Source organism: Dendrobates tinctorius, unplaced genomic scaffold, assembly GCF_039654945.1.
Source record: "Dendrobates tinctorius isolate UK_male_01 unplaced genomic scaffold, ASM3965494v1 ptg000158l, whole genome shotgun sequence".
In the NCBI taxonomy this organism is placed as follows: Eukaryota; Metazoa; Chordata; class Amphibia; order Anura; family Dendrobatidae; genus Dendrobates; species Dendrobates tinctorius.
In genome coordinates, this window is record NW_027361825.1 from 28271975 (window position 1) to 28296035 (window position 24061).

At 44.3% G+C, this 24061-nt stretch overlaps 1 pseudogene; it reads left to right on the forward strand.

Annotated features, from left to right (window-relative positions):
• LOC141051638 (cytochrome P450 2C20-like) overlaps positions 1-24061 on the forward strand; it is a 64525-nt pseudogene that overhangs the window by 14186 nt on the left and 26278 nt on the right.

Below are 24061 nucleotides of genomic sequence, written 5' to 3' on the forward strand. Positions count from 1 at the left end.
GTGGAAAGAGCTGAAAACTGCTGTTCACAAATGATCTCCATCAAACCCCACTGAGCTCGAGCTGTTTGCAAGAAAGAATGGGCAAGAATTTCAGTCTCTTGATGTACAAAACTGAGAGAGACATACCCCAAGCGACTTGCAGCTGTAATCGCAACAAAAAGTGGCGCAACAAAGTATTAAGTTAAAAGGACCGAATAATATTGCACGCCCCACTTTTCAGTTTTTGAATTTCCACAAAAATTTAAAATAACCAATAAATTTCATTCAACTTCACAATTGTTTTCCACTTGTTGTTGATTCTTCACCAAAAATTTACATTTGGTATCTTTATGTTTGAAGCATGATATGTAGGAAAAGGTTGAAAAGTTCCAGGGAGTCGAATACTTTCGCAAGGCACTGTATATGTGAATCTAATGAAAATATAGAGTCCCTGTGGGTGGAGATAAAGGGAGGGGGGGAAATAATAAATTACTGATAGGGGTTTGTTATAAGTCTCCAAAATTAATGGAAGCAATGGAGAATATCCTCATAAAGCAAATAGATGAAGCAGCGACTCAAGGAGAAGTCATTATTATGGGGGACTTCAACTACCCTGAAATACATTGGGGAACCGAGACCTGCAGTTCCAGCAAAGGTAATAGGTTTTTGGTTTTTGACAACTATGAGTGACAATTACCTTTCATAATTGGTTCAGGACTCAACAAGAAGGGGGTGGCACTGCTAGACTTAATATTAACTAACAGACCAGACTGCATATCAAATATAAGGGTTGCGGGTCACTTGGGTAATAGTGATCACAAAATAATAAGTTTTCATGTATCCTTTAATAAGATGTGTAGTAGAGGAGTTACAAGGACACTAAACTTCAGGAAGGCAAATTTCCAACGGATGAGAGATGATCTTGGTGCAATTAACTGGGATGATATCCTGAGACATAAAAATACACAAAGACAATGGGAGACCTTTATTAGCATCCTGAATACGACCTGTGCACAATATATACCGTAAGGGAATAAACATGCTAGAAATAGGAGGAAACCACTATGGTTAAATAAATCTGTAAGGGGTGCAATAAGTGACAAAAATAAAGCATTTAGAGAATTAAAGCAAGTAGGTAGTGATGAGGCATTAAATAAATACAGAAATTTAAATAAATTCTGTAAAAAGCAAATCAAGACAGCAAAGATTGAGACAGAGAGGCTCATTGCCAGAGAAAGTAAAAATAATCCCAAAATATTCTTTAACTACATAAATAGGAAGAAACTAAAAAATGATAGTGTTCGTCCCCTTAAAAATAGTCTGGGTGAAATGGTGGATGAGGAAAAAGCAAATATGCTTAATGATTTTTTCAACAGTATTTACACAAGAAAATCCCATGACGGATAACATGATCAGTGATAACAAAAAATTTCCATTAAATGTCACCTGCTTAACCCAGCAGGAAGTATGGCGGTGTCTAAAAATCACTAAAGTTGACAAATCCCCAGGCCCGGATGGGATACACCACCGAGTACTGCAGGAATAAAAGTACAGTCATAGATAGACTGTTATTTTTAATCTTTAAATATTCCAAAATAACAGGGCCTGTACCACAGGACTGGCGTATAGCAAATGTGGTGCCAATATTCAAAAAGAGGACAAAAACTGAACTTGGAAATTATAGGCCAGAGGGCTTAACCTTAACTGTGGGTAAAATCCTGGAGGGTTTTCTAAGAGATACTATACTGGAGTATCTGAAGAAGAATAACCTCATGACCCAGTATCAACATGGGTTTACGAGGGACAGTTCCTGTCAGTCTAATCTGATAATTTTCTATGAGGAGGTAAGTTCCGGACAGGACCAAGGGAATGCAGTGGACATGGTGTATATGGACTTTTCAAAAGCTAGGATAGGAAACAAAGGGTGGTTATTAATGGAGCACACTCGGACTGGGTCACGGTTAGCAGTGGGGTACCACAGGGGTCAGTATTGGGCCCGCTTCTTTTTAACATATTTATTAATGACCTTGTAGGGGGCAGAGAATAGAATTTCAATATTTGCAGATGACACTAAACTCTGCAGGGTAATCAATACAGAGGAGGAAAATTTTATATTACAGGAGGATTTATGTAAACTAGAAGCTTGGGTTGATAAATGGCAAATGAGCTTTAATAGGGATAAATGTACGGTCATGCACTTGGGTAGAACAAACAAGATGTATAATTATGTGCTTAATTGCAAAACACTGGGCAAAACTATCACTGAAAAAGACCTGGGTGTATGGGTGGACGGCAAACTCACATTTAGTGGCCAGTGTCAGGCAGCTGCTGCAAAGGCAAATAAAATAATGGAAAGCATTAAAAGAGGCATAGATGCTCATGAGGAGAACATAATTTTAACTCTATATAAGTCGCTAGTGCGACCACACTTAGAATACTGTGTATAGTTCTGGTCTCCGGTGTATAAGAAAGACATAGCTGAACTGGAGCGGGTACAGAGAAGAGCCACCAAGGTTATTAGGGAACAGGGGGGTCTGCAATACCAAGACAGGTTATTACACTTGGGGTTATTTAGTTTGGAAAATTGAAGGCTTAGGGGTGATCTTATTAGAATGTATAAATATATGCGGGGACAGTGCAAAGACCTTTCTAATGATCTTTTTACTCTTAGACCTGTGACGGGGACAAGGGGGCATCCTCTACGTCTGGAGGAGAGAAGGTTTAACCCCTTAACGACAAGGGGCATTTTTGGTTTTGCATTTTCATTTTTCCCTCCACTTTATTTACTATGTAAATTCATCCAGGCATTTGTGGAATAAATAACGCTATCATGCATCATAAATTTGACGAGACAGGGTTGGCTTGCTACGTCACACCACACTCCCAGGTTCGCTCAGCTTATCAGAACTGGGCAAAATGGTCTTTTTTAAAAAAAAAATGGGTCTTTTTAAAGCTTTATACGCCAGAATTCTATCATGAAAGTTTTGTTGAATTGGGGTTATGGGCCATTTGTAGTCTGAAATCATGGAGACATGTCTCATTTTTTAAGCTTAGATTCACTGAATCATCAGCAACTTCTTTTCAAAAAGTAGGGCATAGAATCTATAATAATAAATGCCCTAAGCAACTTCCGGTTGTAACAACTTCCGTCCAGTTGTAACCGGTGACGTCACCGCACACCTCTTTCCATGTTAACCCTCAACACACACACTCCACTCACCTTTCACCATCTCCACTCACGTCCACTCACTCTTTCACTCCACATACGACCCTTTCTCTCACTCCGTCTCTCATACTCACACCGTCATCGCCGCTGATCCACGATCCCCGACATCTTCTTCCGCCGGCGCCATCCTGGATCCAGACGTCCTCCACGCCGGCGACATGTTCTTGCGGCGACGCCATTTTGGATCGGCGAAATCCCGCGATAGTCAAGATGGCGTCGTCGCAAGAACATGTCGCCGGCGAGGACGACGTCGGGATCCAAAATGGCATCGGCAAAAACTCGCGAGATTTCGCCGATGCCATTTTGGATCCTGACGTCGTCCACGCCGGCGACATGTTCTTGTGGCGATGCCATTTTGGATCGGCGAAATCCCGCGATAGTCAAGATGGCGTCACCGCAAGAACATGTCGCCGGCGAGGACGACGTCGGGATCCAAAATGGCGTCGGCGAAAACTCGCGAGATTTCGCCGACGCCATTTTGGATCCCGACGTCGTCCACGCCGGCGACATGTTCTTCCGGCGACACCATCTTGACTATCGCGGGATTTCACGATACTCAAGATGGCGTCACCGCAAGAACATGTCGCTGGCGTAGACAACGGCTGGATCCAGGATGGCGCCGGCGGAAGAAGATGTCGGGGATCGTGGAGCAGCGGCGATGACGGCGTGAGTATGAGAGACGGAGTGAAAGAAGGGGTCGTATGTGGAGTGAAAGAGTGAGTGGAGATGGTGAAAGGTGAGAGGAGTGTGTTGAGGATTGTGTGTGTTGAGGGTTAACATGGCAAGAGGTGTGATGTTATCGCATCCTCCCGATGCGATAGCATCGGGCCATAATTTAACTATAACACTGATGTAGCAAAATAATAGTAAAATCATGTTTTTCTTACTCTTCTCCCCTTAATAAGCTCCTCATCATGTTCCCAAGAATAATGTCCTACATTCCTGGTCCTCATCGGGGGATCATTAAAATTCTGAATAATTTGAAGCAATTTATTAAGGAGATGACAGAGACACATCGAGCCACCCTGGATGACAACTGTCCTCGTGACTTTATAGATTGCTTTCTCATGAAGATGGAGGAGGTAGGTTTCTTGATAACGTTAGATATTTTGACATTTGAGGATAAAATATTGTTTGTACAGAATGTGCACAGTAATCAAAATCCAATTAGCTTTGAAAAAAGGCATTGAAATAAAAATGAGCGGATTGATCTGCGGAGAATTTACCTTGAGTCGAATTTCCTGAAATATGCAGATATCCACATGTTCAAATCCAAACATGCAAAATCATCATTTAACACACTGCTGAAGGCTAAGAAAGAGGGATAATGTCAGGAGCGACTGCACAGGCTTCCCATTAATGTCCTTCAGTTATCGTATTACTTAGCTTAGCCAATCAGGAAGGTTATCACGTCCAGTATAGAAGATGGTGAGAGGCTTGAAAGCACAATTTTCAGTCTGTACTGTATAGGGATAGGAGATCAGAGAGCACAGCTTATTCCACGTAGGGATAGAAATCTGAATGTGATGTACTGATTCAGTGCTTGAGTATATTAAAAATATGATGGGAGTGCTAATGATATATAGTGAAATGCTGGACCTGTATTCAGTGTGACTGTGAATTGATTGATATGTGATAATCTCTAGCAACAGAACCTTAATCACAGCCTTTTTTTAATTCTTTACCTACTGTAAAGAAGGAGGGCAATATTAAACCTCTCAGTGTTACTTTTGATACTAATACAAAATACTGCACCTATAACCTGTGAGTCAAAGGAAGTGTGATTCTTGCAATGTAAGATGGGCAAGCCACATTTTTTACATCCTAAAGAAAAATATAATACGCGAATTGTGAAAAAAAAATGTTTTGTATACCATACTTTGTTGTTGTAATAGTCCAATATTGGACTGATACGCATCACTCAAATACAGCAGTTAGTTACCACTGGTTACCATCCATTTTTCCTTAGCCAGAAAGGTTGAGGTCAATTGGACATTACTAAGGCTTTATAAACCTCAAACTACAGCTCAATATAGTCCTATCAGATGTCACAGTTTTATACACGTTTTCTGGGCAATTTTTAGTGACATGATTCACAGAAAATATATTCACCATGAATATTCTGACTCTTTAATGCAGTATGAGTCTCTAAATCCCTAGCCATCAATCACTTAGATAACTGTATGATTGTTGTACTCACATGCGTTGCGTCCTCAGATAGTTCCGACTCCGCCACATTGACTTGTAATAAAAGTCCAGGAGAAACAGAGTTGATTTTCTCTGAAATCTTGTATTTAAGCACAATGCAGCAGGTGGAAAAAGTAATCCCAAACAGAGAAGCAGAAGCACACATGTACATTCAAAATGGCTACAGCAAACTGATAATGAGAAAGAAGGGAGGAGCAAAAGCTAACATCATCAACTACAGGAGAGAAAAGGGACAAACTTCAAAGGGCAGAGCTTCTCCCTAGCAACAGTAGAATGAAATGTATAACTTAGAAAATATATAACAAGTTGTTAGAGCGTCATGAGGGCTGTTGATTTGCTGGCATACCTTGTGTAAACGGAGGATGTCTATCCCAAGTAGAATCAGGATTTCTGCGTTGTGATCAAGAGCTGGAATCTTGCTGGCTATAGTCTTCAGGTGAGGGTGATGAAGAGTGACTTCCAGCACTGGGATCTCTTCCTTTTTGGATGCTATCTGATTGCACTCGATGAGTGTGGGTAGAGGTATACCTATGGTATTTTCAAGAGACATTACCATGAGACCACTGGCTCTTCTTCCGAAGACTTCTGAGATTCCGAGATTCCGCTGAAGGTGCCTAAGGTGTAGGGGTATAGACAAATGATGGGAAGAGTCAGCCAATGCCATCAGGAAGTTAAATATATCAATCATGTAAAACCAGAGGCAAAATATCTTTCAGCTAGAAATTTATTGAAAAAATATCAGTCACACAGTATCACCAACGTTTCGGCCAGTATGGCCTTTGTCAAGGTAATTTATCTAAATAAAGCACAACGAAGAAAGCAAAAATTACAGAATTGACATAACATGGTAACAGGACTGATGTAACATAAATACCAATACATCAAGTAAATACAAAAGAGACTAGCAAAATTGAATAAAGGCAAAAGAAGGCACAAATAATTGTGAGGATTGCATCATCCACAATTTGAACTATGAATAATACTGTAAAAAAAATGAAAAATGTATTATTCCAAAACGGTTATTACAATAGTATGTGCGTATATATATATATATATATATATATATATATATACCGTATATACTCATGTATAAGCCGTCCCGTGTATAAGCCGACCCCCCCTAATTTTGCCGCAAAAAACTGGGAAAACTTATTGACTCATGTATAAGCCGAGGGTGGTGCTGCACAAGGGTTAATGGTGGTCCAAGAAGATGCTCCAAAGATAAATACCCCCATAAAATGCTGAAGAAGGGTTAATGTTGGCCCAAGAAGATGCTCCATAGATAAAAAAAAACCCATATGCTGCTGCACAAGGGTTAATGTTGGCCTAAGAAGATGCTCCATAAAACCCCCCATATGCTGCTGCACAAGGGTTAATGCTGGCCCAAGAAGATGTTCCATAAATACCTCCCATATGCTGCTGCACAAGGGTTAATGCTGGCCCAAGAAGATGCTCCATAAATACCTCCCATATGCTGCTGCACAAGGGTTAATGCTGCCCCATAAGATGCTCCATAAATACCCCCATATGCAGCTGCACAAGGGTTAATGGTGGCCCAAGAAGATGCTCCATAAATACCCCCCATATACTGCTGCACAAGGGTTAGTGCTGCCCCATAAGATGTTCCATAAATATCCCCATATGCTTCTGCACAAGGGTTAATGCTGCCCCATAAGATGCTTCATAAATACCCCCCATATGCTGCTGCACAAGAGTTAATGCTGGCCCAAGAAGATTTTCCATAAATACCCCCCATATATTGCATCTGCACAAGGGTTAATGCTGGCCCCATAAGATGCTCTATAAATACCCCCATATGCTGCTGCACAAGGGTTAATGCTGGCCCAAGAAGATGCTCCATAAATACCTCCCATATGCTGCTGCACAAGGGTTAATGTTGCCACTTAAGATTCTCCATAAATACCCCCATATATTGCTTCTGCACAAGGGATAATGCTGGCCCATATGATCCTCCATAAATACCCCCATATGCTGCTGCACAAGGAATAATGCTGCCCCATAAGATGCTCCATAAATACCCCCATATGCTGCTACACAAGGGTTAATGCTGGCCCAAGAAGATGCTCCATAAATACCCCCCATATATTGCTTCTGCACAAGTGTTAATGCTGACCAATGAAATGATGCTCCATAAAAACCCCCCATATGCTGCTGAACAAGGGTTAATGCTAGCCCAAGAAGATGGTCCATAAAATACCTCCCATATGCTGCTGCCGCTGCTGCAATTCAAAAAAATGACATACTCACTTCTCCTTTGCTGATGGTCAGGTCCCGGTGTCCTGACCAGGTGGTGACACTGGCGGGCTATGTGGGCCAGGTGCCAGTGTTGCCGCTGGCTCAGGCCCCCATCACTGGTGATATTTACCGGTCTCCACTCCATCACTGAGCCCCACTGTATCTCCTGGGTCTCTGCAGTGATGTTCAGCAGAGGGTGCGCACTAACTACATCATTGCGCCTCTGCTGGACGTCACAGCCAGAGGACCCAGAGACAGAGCGGTGCACGGCAATGTAACGGGGACAGGTGAATATTGCTCTGCCCCCTGTCATACTCACCCCCTCCTGGCGCACGGTCTTCTCTGCAGCCCCTGCTTCTCCCTCCGTCATCTTCTTCCTGCATTCAGCGGTCACGTGGTACCGCTCATTAAACTCATGAGTATGCGCATATTCATGAGTTTAATGAGCGGTACCATGTAACCTTGAACACAGGCACAGAAGACCTATTTATTTGTGACTGATGATATTTTTTCAATAAATTTCTAGCTGAAATATATTTTGCTTCAGGTTTTGCATGATTAAGGTTTAGGGGTAGGTGCTTCCCATTAAATCGAAAAGATCAAAGAGTTCTGACCATGCTAGTGATCAGATTCTCTAATCGTCCAGGATGCTGTACACCTTCATGGCCTTCTCTGAGTGATCCTTGGGCTAAACCTTTAACAGATAAATCTTCACACAAGACTTGTCCCCAAGACCTTATCCGCAGACTTCTGTGCTTGAAGAAGATACTGCGAGATGACTTGCTGCTTGCCTGTATTCTCCCTGCCATAGCTTTTGGTGGGAGAAAGCATAGGTGGAAGGTAAAGCTCTAATGCATGAAGCACTTGTACGTGGTCCTCACTGTGACACTCAATACACTTGATTGTAACCATACAGTCCTTAGCAAGGTGTTTGGTAGAAGCACACCATCTGAAGCATGCTCCAAACTTTTTTAGAAGCTCCTTGCGTTCTTGGAGCTGTTTCTTTCTGGAGCCGATACATTTCTTCAACGGATGTGGCTTCTTGTGGATGGGACACTGACGGTTTGGATTCTCAACTCTTTCACTCTTGTTGCCCTCGTCATTAACTGATGCTGGTGTGGGAAGAATATCAGTCTTTTTTACCGATACTGGGACTCTACTTTTTCTGTCAATTTGACGAGGGCTCTAATATTTGGGAGCAGGTGAAGCTGTGCTGGTGGGTTCTCCACAGGTGAAACTTGGGTTGGTCTTACGCTTTGCAATGTCTTTCATGAACGGGGGAAAGGACATCTGGTGTTCCTTTTTGTAACTTGTCCCTAGCGTAGTCCACCTTTCTTGCACGTTATATGGCAACTTGGCAACTATGGGTTTCACCCTACTTGCAATGTCTAGGTAGCTGAGGTCAGGTAGATGTGTGCCAGTCTTGGCCAGCTGGAGTTCGAATAGCAGGTCACTACATTCCAGGAATTGTGAAGTTTCCATGCTGGATAGTTAAGGAAAATCCTGTAATTGTTTGAGCAGTGTGTCTTCTATAGCTTCAGGACTGCTGAAACCTTTCTCTAGTCTGTCCCATGTGGTCGTGAGACCAGTCGCTTGCTCGCTGATGTAAATGGATCTTCATGCTATTGTAAATGAGGCAGAGAATTAGAGATCCTTCCTGTCTTTGCCAGTGTATACAGGAACGCAAAGGTGGGGGCTGCTCTGCTCCTAGTTGAAGGAACTCACAATGTTGCTGTTTATAAGCAGAAGGGGCAGTGTCTGCAGACTCTGAAGCTGCTGTGTTTTTACAATTTGCTTGATAGATGTTCCTTCCTCTGGATTGTAAGCTGTATACTGCTCTCAGTGGCAGGCCACTCTTTCCACTATTCTGACTCTTCAAGGCAGTATGAGCCTTTAAATCCCTAGCCATCAATCACTTAGATAGCTGTATGATTGTTGTACTCCTATGCGATGCGTCCTCAGATAGTGCCAACTCAGCCAGCACTAACTTGTAATAAGAGTCCTGGAGAAACAGAGTTGATTTGCTGATGACACAAAGCTTGGAGCGATAGCTAATACTAGAGAAAAGAAAGAGAGGATTCAAAAAGATATAAATAAACTGGAGCAGTGGGAAGCAACTAACAGACTGGTTATTAACAGGGAAAAATGCAAAGTACTACATCTGGGCAATAAAAATGAAAAATGCATATACAGGATGGGAGGAATAGGGCTAAGCAACAGCGCATGTGAAAAAGACTTGGGTATACTAATAGATCACAGACTGAGTATGAGTCAACAGTGTGATGCAGCAGCAAAAAAGGCAAATGCAAATCTGGGATGTATTAACAGAAGTATACAGTCTAGATCACGTGAAGTCATTATTGCCCTCTACTCCTCTTTGGTCAGACCTCATCTGCAATACTGTGTCCAGTTTTGGGCGCCACATTTTAAAAAAGACATCAACAAACTGGAGCAAGTTCAGAAAAGAGCGACCAGAATGGTGACCAGTCTGCAAACCCTGTCTTATGAGGAAAGGTTGCAGAATTTGGGAATGTTTAGCTTGTAGAAGAGAAGACTGACTGGAGACTTAATAACTGTCTACAAATATCTCAAGGGCTGTCACATTGTAGAAGGATCATCTTTGTTCTCATTTGCACAAGGAAAGACTAGAAGCAATGGGATGAAATTGAATGGGAGGAGACACAGATTAGATATTAGAAAAAACTTTTTGACAGTTAGAGTGATGTGATCAAAGAGTGGAACAGGCTGCCACGAGAGGTGGTGAGTTCTCCTTCAATAGAAGTCTTCAAACAGAGGCTGGACAGACATCTGTCTGGGATGATTTAGCGAATCCTGCTTTGAGCAGGGGGTTGGACATGATGGCCCAGGAGGTCCCTTCCAACTCTACCATTCTATGATTCTATGATTTTCTCTGAAATCTTGTATTAAAGCACAATGCAGCAGGTGGAAAGAGTAATTCCAAACAGAGAAGCACACATGTACATCTAAAGTGGCTTCAGCAAACTAATAGTGAGAAAGAAGGGAGGAGCAAGGGCTAACATCATCAACTACAGGGGAGGAAAAGGGACAAACTTCAAAGGGCAGAGCTTTTCCCTAGCAACAGCAGAATGAAACCTAGAAAATACATAACAAGTTGTTCCCATTCATGGGACACAACAATGAATCAAACCTTTCTGCAAAATTCAGAAATCAATCATTCCATTTCATTGCTCTTGTTCTGACTCTTATTTCATCTTTAAAGAGTATAATGGTGAGTTTATTTATTTTTTGCAGGAAAAAAAGAATCAAGATACAGAATTTCGTGAGGAAAATCTGCAGGCAACAATAACAGACTTATTCATTGCTGGAACAGAGACGACAAGTTTAACTCTGAGATACAGTTTTCTTATACTTATGAAATATCCAGAAATATAAGGTAATAATTTGAATGTATTTTTATATAAATCTGTATGTGTTCATTGAACTTTGCAGTTTCACCACATATAATGAATTGCTGTGGGTCAGACTACACAGCAGAGACTAGCCTCTTTGCTGCAGATAATTGACATGCTTCAGCGTCAAACAGAAGCCCAGTGACCATCGGGTTTTTATAAATCCCATCCGCTAGTAACCAAGAACTCAGCGGTTTGGACACAGCGCAGGTGAGTTGCATCCAAACCGCTGCTATTCCTGATCGTAAGCACATACCCTTAACGTTTCAAACAATCTTCAGCTCTTATTTGGTTGTAATTGCAAAATAGATACAATTTGAATATAATTCTAGATTGAAAAATATTTCCATTTTTACATTTTTGCTAACTTCAGAGAAAATCTACAAAGAAATTGACAATGTAATAGGGAAAGATCGCTGTCCATCAATAGAAGACAAGAGTAAAATGCCGTATACTGAAGCTGTAATCCACGAGATCCATAGATTTGCTGATATCGTCCCTGGAGGAGTTCCACATGCTGTCAGCAAGGACACAACCTTCAGAGGATTTCACATTCCAAAGGTAGAATACGCTGCTCCTCTCAATCTTTTCATCATTTTTGCCAACCTTTGATAGTCGGTATCAGGAAGATTGGTAGTTTAAAGGTATGAAATGAGTGCCTTCACAAATTTTCAAAGTCACATTCTCCTTTAAGGATCTTGGCCCTTCCTGCACAAACTCCACCCGATCATCTCTCCAATAGAGTTGAGCGAAACAGGTCGGCCAATTTCAAAAGTCGCCGACTTTCGCAAAAGTCGGGTTTCATGAAACGAAACCCGACCATAGCGTGAGGTCGGCCACGAGGTCGGCGACCAGAGCGCCAAAGTCGCGTTTCAAAAGATGCTTCCAGTGACCTTTTTCAGCCAATGATGAAGGACGCACACTGTCGGCAACGCGATGACATAGGCAGCGGTCACCACCATCTTTGAGAAGGGCATGCAAGTGATTGTCTTGCTTTGTGTGGCGTCACAGGGGCTATAAAAGGGCGTGCACGCCGACCACCATCTTACTTCTGCTGATCTCAGAATAGGGAAAGCTGCTGCTGATTCTGTAGGTAGAGCGTTAGGCAGGGAAGAGGATACAAAAACTGCTGCTAGCGATTTTGCCTGTACAACACACCAGTTAGCGTGCAGTGCAAGGGGAGGCTATATTTTGGTGCATCAGCTCTGTTGGTTATTAGGCTGCTTTATAAGGCTCCCTGATAGCTGCATTGCTGTTTTCACACTGCTGTGCAAACTGCTTTTTTAAAAGCAAAAATAACTTTCATCCTCTTTTTTGCCCAGTTACCAAGCGTTCATTTTTCCACACTTTTGTGTTGAGCAGTCCTGCTTATTAGGCTGCCTGCTGCCATAATTGGGACTGAGAGCATCGTTGTCAGCTTGCTAAAATCTCTAGGGAGATTCAAATTCTCCCCAGTCCTATATAGACATTTTATACACCATCCAATTTCAGCCTGTTATATTGAGGTGTAATCTACACTGGGCCTGAGATAATAATTCAGTGTCCTCAAGTCTGTAAGGAGATTCAAATTCTCCCCAGTCCTATATAGACTTTTTATACACCATCCAATTTCAGCCTGTTATATTGAGGTGTAATCTACACTGGGCCTGAGATAATAGTTCAGTGTCCTCAAGTCTGTAGGGAGATTCATATTCTCCCCAGTCCTATATACACATTTTATACACCATCCAATTTCAGCCTGTTATATTGAGGTGTAATCTACACTGGGCCTGAGATAATAATTCAGTGTCCTCAAGTCTGTAAGGAGATTCAAATTCTCCCCAGTCCTATATAGACATTTTATACACCATCCAATATCAGCCTGATATATTGAGGTGTTATCTACACTGGGCCTGAGATATTAGTTCAGTGTCCTCAAGTCTGTAGGGAGATTCAAATTCTCCCCAGTCCTATATAGACTTTTTATACACCATCCGATTTCAGCCTGTTATATTGAGGTGTAATCTTCACTGGGCCTGAGATAATAGTTCAGTGTCCTCAAGTCTGTAGGGAGATTCAAATTCTCCCCAATACTATATACACCTTGTACCTTGTTTTACAGTACCATATTGCTGGTGGTATTTTGGGTACATTTTCCCAAAAATGAGGAAGTGTGTTGGAAGAGGCCGTGGAAGTGGGCGGGGGTTGCCAGCTGGTAATGATGGTGTTGGTGGTGGTGGTGCATCTGCTGGTAGTGGCAAAAGCACAATAGCAACTAATGCAGGAGGTGTTGAGCCTGTGTCATCGTCTGGCTCCACAAGGCCTCGAAGGCTCCCTTTTCTGGGAGTAGGTAAACCGCGTTTAAAGCCGGAGCTTCAGGAACAAGTTTTGGCTTACATTGCTGACACAGCCTCCAGCTGTATCGCCTCCTCTTCGGAACTTTCAAAAAATAAAAGCACTGAGTTGTCATTGGAGGCTCATGGTCAGGAACCACACCTTTCCTTGTGTCCTTGACCCCTACCAAAAGTAAAGGATGCGGCAGGCCACACTACAGATTACTCCATGGAGATGTTTTCACATACCATGCCTGGGTTATCAAGTCAAATCGTGAATTACCCAGTCCAAGAAGAATCTGACATGGAGTTGCACTGATGCACAACCACTGCTAGATTTATCTGCTGGTACATTCAATCAGAGCACTACATTGTCCTCGCAGCGTACTGAGTCAGAATCTGACCCTGATGAAACTCAGGTGCCCCTTCCAGCATACTATACCACCTTACATGGTGACACAGAGGAAGGTGCACATGACATTGAAGAGGAGGTGATGGATGACCCAGTTGTTGACCCAGATTGGCATTCCTTATGGGAAGAGGGTGCCACTGCCAATAGCTCAGAAGAGGAGGAGGAGCATCCGCAGCAGGCATCGACATCGCAACAGCTGTTATCTGGCAGGCCCAGAGAAGTCCAAAAACGGATTACAAAAACCAAAAGAGTTGCAGGACAGCTAGGCCAGACGGTCAAATTAGCACAGCGTGCAAGGCTTCAAAATGACTTCCATAGTAGGAAGAGTGCAGTGTGGCACTTTTTTGAATAAAATCCTAATGATCAGGCAAAGGTTATCTGTAAGAAGTGCGCAAAGACCTTTAGCCGAGGGAAAAATCTGAGAAATTTGAATACCAGTTGCATGCTTAGACATTTAACCACCATGCACTTGCAAGCGTGAACGGACTACCAAACCTCACGTACCACATGTGCAACTGCTCCCAATGAAGGTAGTCAGCAACGCTACATCGTTTCCTCCACTGTAAGCCCACCGGTTAGCACACCACCAGCAGCAAATGTTGAGGTGTCATTGCAAGGCCAAAGCAGTCAGGGAATCACAATGTTATTGCTATGAAAGACTGAATCTAGGCCATCAGAAAGAACACCAACTCCATCCCCATCATCAACCCTCTCAGTCCGCCATGTCCACCACTAGTTCCGCCATATGTAGCTCTCAAATCCAGCTCACCCTACCAGAGACTATGAGTAGGACAAGAAAGTACTCATCCTCTCATCCGCGTACACTGGGTTTGAACGCCCACATTCCCAAACTAATCTCGTTAGAGATGATGCCCTATCGGTTGGTTGAAAGCGAAGCTTTCCACGAACTCATGGCCTACGCAGTACCACGCTATGACCTACCCAGTCGGCACTTTTTTCTCGCAAAGCCATCCCAGCCCTCCACCTGCAAGTGAAAGACCGCATTGTCCATGCACTCAAGCAATCAGTGAGTGGAAAGGTGCACCTCACAACAGATGCATGGTCCAGTAGGCATGGCCAGGGCCGTTACGTGTCCATCACTGCGCACTGGGTTAATGTGGTGGATGCAGGGTCCACAGGGCACAGCGGCGGTGGGACAGTGCTGCCTAGCCCACGGTATAGGAAACAGTTGGGTGAAGGCGTTCGACCCTCCTCCTCCTCCTCCAGAAGCGAAAGCTCATCCACAGATCGCAGTCGCACGAGCACTCCATCCGCAGCTGCCAGTGTTGCACACTCGGTGTCCCACTATCAAACAGCTAGTGGTAAGCGGCAGCAGGCTGTGTTGAAGTTGATGTGTTTGGGACACAACAGACACACCGCGGAGGTACTGGCCGACTACTTGCAGCGACAAACTGAGTCATGGCTGGGCAGTCTACATCTTGAGGCAGGCAAGGTAGTTAGTGATAACGGCCGGAATTTTGTGGCAGCCATAGCCCTTTCAAAACTCCGACACATACCTTGCCTGGCTCACACTTTGAACCTGGTGGTGCAGTGCTTCCTCAATAATTATCTGGAGTTAACAGGCCTGCTCCAGAAAGTCGGAAGACTGTGCTCGCACATCCGCCGGTCGCCCGTACACTCCAGTCGTATGCAGAAGTTGCAGCGATTGCTCCAATTTCCCAAGCACCGCCTAATTACCGACGTTGCAACAAGATGGAACTCCACCCTGCATATGGTTGAGAGGATGTGCGAACAGACGCAGGCTGTAATGCATTTGTGGGAGGATACATGGCCAGGCACTTTGAGGGCAGACATGGAGTTGTAGGGTGTGCAGTGGTCGAAGCTGAAAGACCTCTGTAAAGTCCTTCAGTGTTTTGAGGAATGCACACGACTGGTAAGTGCAGACGACGCCATCATAAGCATGAGCATCCCACTTATGCGTCTGCTCATGCAAACTTTGACGCACATTAAGGAGCAGGCGTCTGCAGCCGAGGAGGATGAGGAAGAGGAGGAGGGAAGCCTTGATGACAGTCATCCATTGTCAGCTCCGGGACCTCTCCTGGATGATGTGGAGGAAGAAGAGGAAAAGGAGGAGGAGGAAGATGATGGGGATGATTATATAGGGGAGGAGGATGCTTCTCATGGGGCAAGAGAAAATGTTGGCGTGGCAAGGTCTGGTACAGGGTTTGTGCGTGACTGGAGGGATGTGGATTTGCCAGAAAGTGCTCCTCCACCCAGCACTCGCAGTGCATCATTGACACCTGGAACATTGACCCACCTGTCAGATTATGCCTTGCAGATCCTAAAAAGGGACCCCCGCATTGCCAAAATAATGACCGATGACGACTACTGGTTGGCCAGCATCCTGGATCCACGCTATAAAGGCAAATTCCAAAACATCATGCCACAGGAGAACCTTGACCTAATATTGGCTAACAAATAAGCAACTCTGGTAAACCGTTTGTTTGAGGCATTCCCAGCAAACAGCAGCGGTGATGGCTCTCCCATGAGCCATAGGGGGCAACATGGAAGAGGTGTTCGTGGTGCACACATCAGAAGTGATGTTTGAGACAGGGGTTTCATGACCATGTTGTGGACTGATTTTTCAAGTCCTGCTCACACGACTGGTAATACTGCATCGATTGAAAGTGACAGGAGACAGCAGTTGTCAACTATGGTTACAAACTACTTCTCATCCCATATTGATGTTCTCCCTCACAGGTCATTCCCCTTTGACTATTGGGCCTCTAAACTGGACGCCTGGCCTGAATTGGCACAATATGCCTTAAAGGAGCTCGCTTGCCCTGCTGCTAGTGTGCTATCGGAAAAAGTCTTCAGTGCTGCTGGCTCAATCCTGACAGTAAAAAGGACCCGTCTGTCGACCCAAAATGTTGATGATCTAACCTTCATTAAAATGAACCATGCATGGGGTTCAAAGGATTTTGTCCCACCTTCCCCTGATGGCACATATTGTTATGAATGAGTCACCATAGGAGGCAAAAACAGAAATACTAGCTAAGTCCAGAAAACCAGAGAAGTTGGCAGCTATCAGATTGCAGACCCCTGAATCTATCAACAACAACTAGCAGTAGCCGTGGGGGGTTCCTACGGTGCCCTAGACCCCTCGATCACAGCCAGGAGAACTAAATAGTCTAAAGACAGATAGGGAAATCTAAACTGTCCCAGAGCAGACCCCAAAGCAATAGTCAGCCCCCAACATATAATGACGGTGAAGCAAGACGAAAAAACACTCACACAGATAGAAAGATAGGCTGAGCAAATGATGGGACCCAAGCTAACTAAATAGGACAGGATAGAAAAGCTGCTGTCTGCAATCCGCCAAAAACCCTATCAAAACAAGAGCCAACAGACTGATAGGGAAAAAAGCCCTGAAGACGCTAGGCTTCAAAAAGACTATATCAGTACTCAGGTATTTTCTGGAGACAGAGCAAAAAGGAATTCAGCTCACCCCAGCAGGGAATGGCAGAAATCCAGAAAAACAAGGCAAAACAAAACCAAAACACAAATGCAAAAAGCAGAGCAGAAAACTTAGCTTTTGAGGAGCAGGAATCAGACTGGTCTCCTAGAATCCCTCAGAGAAATCACCCGCAAGGCAGAAGGGCATCGGCTGCCTTATATCCAGTCCGCAATTCCAGTCACCCAGTCATCATCATTCTGCTCAGGTGCTTGGTAATCAGCCTCACTACCTTCCTTCACCAGAAGAGGGAGTTCATCAGACCTCAATGGTGAAGGGGAAAATGAACTCACAACAGTACCTCCCCCTTGAGGGGGGGTCACCGAACCATCATCCACGCCACCAGGGCGATCAGGGTGAGCCCGATGAAAGGCACGCACCAATCTTTTGGCATGAATATGAGAGGCAGAGACCCAGGAATTATCCTCCTGACCATAACCCTTCCACTTAACCAAATACTGGAGTCTCCGTCTAGCCAGACGGGAATCCAGTATCTTCTCTACCTCATATTCCATGTTACCTTCAACCAATACAGGGTCCGGAGGTGCCACCCCAGGAACAACTGGTTCAACAAACCTCTTCAACAAGGACTTATGAAACACATTATGGATTTTAAATGTGACAGGAAGAGCCAAACGAAAAGAGACCGGATTAATAATCTCCAAAATCTTGTAAGGTCCAATTAATCTAGGCTTAAACTTAGGAGAAGCCACCTTCATAGCGATATTTTTTGATGATAACCAAACCATATCACCAACCTTAAACTGGGGACCAATGGTCCTATGTCGGTTGGAAAACCGCTGGGCCTTTTCCTGGGAGAGAGATAACTTATCCACCACTTGGTCCCAGATCTGGTGCATTCTCTCCACTACAGTGTCAACACCTGGGCAGGCAGAAGGCTCCACCTGCCCTGAAGAAAATCGAGGATGAAACCCAAAGTTACAAAAAAAAGGTGACATCAAAGTGGCAGAACTAGCTCTATTATTTAAAGCAAATTCGGCCAAGGGCAAAAATGAAACCCAATCATCCTGATCAGCGGAAATAAAACATCTCAAATACGACTCCAAGGTCTGGTTTGTTCTCTCCGTCTGCCCATTGGTCTGAGAGTGAAAAGCAGAGGAGAAGGACAACTGAATTCCCAGCTTGGAACAGAAAGTCCTCCAAAATCTAGACACAAACTGAACTCCTCTGTCAGATACAATGTTCTCAGGAATCCCGTGCAAGCGAACCACCTGTTGCAAAAACAGGGGCACCAACTCAGAGGAAGATGGCAACTTATGGAGTGGTACAAGATGAACCATCTTAGAGAACCTATCACAAATCATCCAAATAACAGTCATTCTCTGAGAGACAGGCATATCAGAGATGAAATCCATTGAAATATGGGTCCATGGCCTCCTGGGGACCAGCAAAGGCATCAACAATCCACTAGAGCGAGAACAAGGTTTAGACCGGGAGCAAGTCCCACAGGACTGCACAAAATTCCTGACATCACGAGACAAGGCGGGCCACCAAAAAGACCGACTCACCAGATCTCTAGTACCAAAAATACCTGGATGACCAGTCAATGCAGAGCAATGAACTTCAGACATCACTCTCTTCTTCCACTGGTCAGGAAAATACAACTTTCCACTGGAACAACGCTCAGGTTTGTCCTCCTGGAACTCTTCCAGAGCTCGTCTCAAATCGGGCGAGATGGCAGAAAGAACTACCCCTTCGCCTAAGATGGTAGCAGGCTTGGTCACCACAGGAGAATCAGCAAAGAAGCTCCTAGAAAGAGCGTCAGCCTTGACATTCTTAGTGCCAGGAAGAAAAGAGACCACAAAATCAAAACGTGTAAAAAGCAAGGCCCACCTAGCCTGTCTAGGGTTCAAGCGTTTGGCCGACTCCAGGTAAATCAAATTCTTGTGGTCAGTGAGGACCACGACTTGATGTTTAGCTCCCTCCAACCAATGTTTCCACTCCTCAAATGCCCATTTCATGGCTAACAGTTCCCGATTCCCCACATCATAGTTACGTTCAGATGGAGAGAACTTTCGGGAAAAGAAAGCACAGGGATTCATTTTAGATGTTACGGATCCTTTTGGGACAAAACAGCTCCTGCACCAATCTCAGAAGCGTCCACCTCTACCTGGAACGGGAGTGAGACATCAGGTTGCCGCAAAACCGGGGCAGAAGTGAATCTTCGCTTCAGCTCCTGAAAGGAAGAAACAGCCTCTGGTGACCAATTCAACACATCAGCACCCTTCTTAGTCAGATCAGTCAATGGCTTGGCAATACTAGAAAATTTTGCTATAAATTTCCTATAAAAATTAGCAAAACCCAAAAACTTCTGGAGGGCCTTCAAAGAAGTGGGCTGAACCCAATCATAAATGGCCTGTACCTTGGCCGGGTCCCTTTCAATAGTTGACGGAGACAAAATAAATCCCAAAAATGAAATCCTCTGTACCACAAAAAGCCATTTCGATCCTTTGACATACAGGGAATTCTCCCTCAAGATCCGGAACAGACGCAGACTCATTCTCACTAAATACATCATAAAAGTCCGCCAAATAGTCAGGAACATCATGCGACTGAGGAGAGGTGGAAAAAACCGGAGTCTCACTAAGGGCACACTGACAACCCCAACTCACCACAGACACAGATTTCCAATCCAAAAATGGATTATGAATTTGCAACCAGGGAAACCCCAGAACAATGGTATCATGCAAATTATGCAACACCAAAAATCTGCAATTTTCTTGATGGTCTAGGGCGACCCGCATTACCACCTGGGTCCAAAACTGAGGTTTATTTTTTGCCAAAGGAGTAGCATCAATCCCCCTCAAAGGGATAGGCGTCCGCAGAGGTGTCATAGGAAATCCACAACGTTTAGCAAAATCCAAGTCCATTAGGTTCAGGGCTGCTCCCGAATCCACAAAAGCCTTGGCGGAAAATGTGGACAGGGAGCAGATCAGAGTAATTGCCAGAAACTTAGGTTGAACACCACCCACAGAAAACGTGTGTGCAAAACGTTTCTCTCGTTTAGGACAGACAGAAATAATATGCGAGGAATCTCCACAAAAAAAACACAACTTATTACGAATTCTGAACTCCTGACGTTGCTGCCTGGACAAAACTCTATCACATTGCATAGGTTCAGACACTTGTTCAACAGGTGGTAACACCTCTTGTGCAGTCCTGCGTTCACGTAAACGCCGATCAACCTGAATGGCTAATGACATAGAATCGTCAAGACCAGAGGGAACAGGAAATCCCACCATAGTATATTTTACGGCTTCTGACAAACCCTTCCGAAAGAGAGCTGCCAAGGCATTATCATTCCAGGTAGTTAGGACCGCCCACTTTTGGAATTTTTGACAGTACAATTCTGCAGAATCTCGACCCTGGTTCAATGCCAACAGGGTCTTTTCAGCCTGATCAATAGCATTAGGTTCATCATACAACAACCCCAAGGCTTGAAAAAATGCGTTCACATTAGTCAGAATAGGATCATCTGGTTTCAAAGAAAACGCCCAATCCTGGGGATCGCGACGCAGCAAAGAGATGACAATTTTAACCTGCTGCGCGGAGCTCCCTGACGAGTTAGGCTTCAAGGCAAAAAATAATTTACAATTATTTTTGAAATTCAAAAATTTAGACCGATCCCCAAAAAACACATCAGGAGTAGGGATCTTTGGTTCAGCAGCATGTGAATGAGCAAGGTAGGCGGAAATTCCCCGCACTTCCGCAGCGAGCTGCTCCACACGATCAGACAATAGCTTTATCTCCATTGAGAGAAAAAAAAATTCCCCCTACGGCCTCAGAGATATCGAGGAAAAAATATACACACTTTTTTTTTTTTTTTTTTACAATTCTTTCCTGCTATTGAGTACCCTAGGATCTGTGGTATGGCGGGTGATGCTGTTATGAATGAGTCACCGTAGGAGGCAAAAACAGAAATACTAACTAAGTCCAGAAAACCAGAGAAGTTGGCAGCTATCGGATTGCAGACCCCTGAACCTATCCACAACAACTAGCAGTAGCCGTGGGGGGTTCCTACTGTGCCCTAGACCCCTCGATCACAGCCGGAGAACGACATAGCCTAAAGACAGAAAGGGAAATCTAAACTCCCCCAGAGCAGACCTCAAAGCAATAGGCAGCCCCCAACATATAATGACGGTGAAGCAAGATGAAAAAACACTCACACAGATAGAAAGATAGGCTGAGCAAATGATGGGGCCCAAGCTAACTAAATAGGACAGGATAGAAAAGCTGCTGTCTGCAATCTGCCAAAAACCCTATCAAAACAAGAGCCAACAGACTGATAGGGAAAAAAGCCCTAAAGACAAAGCAAAAAGGTATTCAGCTCACCCCAGCAGGGAATGGTAGAAATCCAGAAAAACAAGGCAAAACAAAACCAAAACACAAATGCAAAAAGCAGAGCAGAAAACTTAGCTTTTGAGGAGCAGGAATCAGACTGGTCTCCTTGAATCCCTCAGAGAAATCACCCGCAAGGCAGAAGGGCGTCGGCTGCCTTATATCCAGTCAGCAATTCCAGTCACCCAGTCATCATCATTCTGCTCAGGTGCATTCTGCTCAGGTGCTTGGTAATCAGCCTCACTACCTTCCTTCACCAGAAGAGGGAGTTCATCAGACCTCAATGGTGAAGGGGAAAATGAACTCACAACAACATAGGTTGCCAGAAAAATGGCTCGCTTTTGTCCTCCTCTTCCTCGGACTTCTCCAATTCCTCCATTTTCAGCTGCTGAATGTCCAACATCAATATATGCCATTTTTTAAACCTCCCTAACTGGGCTGCCTCCCCCCATGGCTGGGGTCACCACCTAGCGCACGCAACCGTGCGAGTGCCATTGCCCTGGACAGGTGGGTGGGCCGACTCTTGGGCGCCGGCACTGGCACAGGGTCACTCATAGTGCAATCATGTGTCTCTGACGGTGGGGGTGCACACCCGCCGTCAGACACACCGGCGTACTATGAGGGGCCCAGTGCCAGTACCGACACCCACGAGTGGGCCCCCCTTGCTTGGCCAGGGCCCCAGCATTTGCAATATTTACCTCTCCCTGCTCCTGCGCTGTGTAGTCTGGGCTATTAAATCCTTCCCTGGGACTGCCACTACAAATTTGGTGAACTGATAGATGATGGTTAAGACGTAGCTATGCCCTGTCCTGCTGGCCGGGCTCTAGCTTCAGATGATCAATGGCTTCCATTTCTTATGGACGTCGACTCACAATGAGATGCAGTGGTGGTTTATCATCAGCTTTCACAGTTTTCCTACTCACAGACGTGTGACATTCCTGCCCACATTTTTAAATGTGCCCTCTCATTCCAATCCAATAGAATCGCCTACGGCCTGTGGCTTCTGTCTTTTGCACTCCAAAGTTACCTGACAGATCATGATAGGCAGTGAGGACCATGTCTACATTTCTCCCTGTGATCAAAATTTGATGGAGATGAGTAACGGTGATGGGATCAACAATACTAAGATGCAGCAACCCTTTCTTCACAAAGAACTGTTTTTGCTGTCTCCACACCCAAAGTAATTGAAGGTCAGCATCGCCTCTGAGAATTCTCCCGGGAGTTTTTCCCCTGATTAGTAATTCCTAAATTTCTTCAATCAACCGACTATATGTCTGTACTTTTATCCATCTCGTTTCCTCTTGCGGAGAGTCTGGACTGTCTTACTGAGACAGAAATATATATGAAGATTTAAAAATACCCCAACAGTGTATACTGGTGTACGCTTCAAAAACATTTCCTTTTTTCTACTTTTTAGATTGTTGTCAAATCCATACTGAGGCTGTGAGTATCTCTGTCGGACTCCGGAAATAAACACGGAGATTTTAAATGTTTAAACTATGCTATATATACCTGTTATCTGGTGATACTGTACCCTTTCTCAACTTTCTGCAATCTTGTCGAATCCATACTGTGCCTGAGACCGTCTGAGTCTGCCTCCTGATTACAGATGAGTGGTGTTTGAGTGGAACTGTTGGTCATGTTCAAATTCTAGCTGTTTTGGGCGGTGTTAGATCCGTTCGTCGAACTACAACACTTTGATTAAAATTCGGCTGTTTGAGTTTCCGTTTGAGAACGTTTCGTTAAACAAAAGCATATCTTTTTTTTCACATTAATAATGGTTTTCAATGATAACAGATTTAGGGCATAGTAGCGGTGTCTGGTAGCCAGCGGTATAGTATACCTGTGAAGGAGCTACACCGTGTTTGTTTCTAATAATTTTTTACCGCATATTGTCCTGAAAATCCTTTTGGGCCTAGTAACTGTGTCTGCTACTCAGAAGAGGGGCCCACCCGTGAACCGAGCTATGCCGCCTGTTTATGAAAGAACCAGTTTTTGACTGCATTTATACCACTTAATACTTTGGGCCTAGTAACTGTGTATGCTACTCAGCAGAGTTGGCCACCCGTGAACCAAGCTATGCCGCCTGTTTATGTAAGAACTGTGTGCTACTCAGCAGAGGAGCCCAGCTGTTAAGCAAGCTACAGCACCTGTGGTTTGGACACTTAATTTTTTCACATTCTTTCTGGAATGCCGTTTAGGCCTAATTCCGGAATTACGGTTGACCTGCACTTCCTGGGAAATGCTTGTTCGCGGGGAAGAATTGTAATCCCAGATCCCCATCACTAACGGGGTTCAGCGTGTTATATGCACCTGTAAGCGATACACGCTGGTCCTTTCATTGTAGCACGCGTGCAGCCCCGGACATGTAAGGGCAAGACAGACCTGCCATTGGCCGATCTC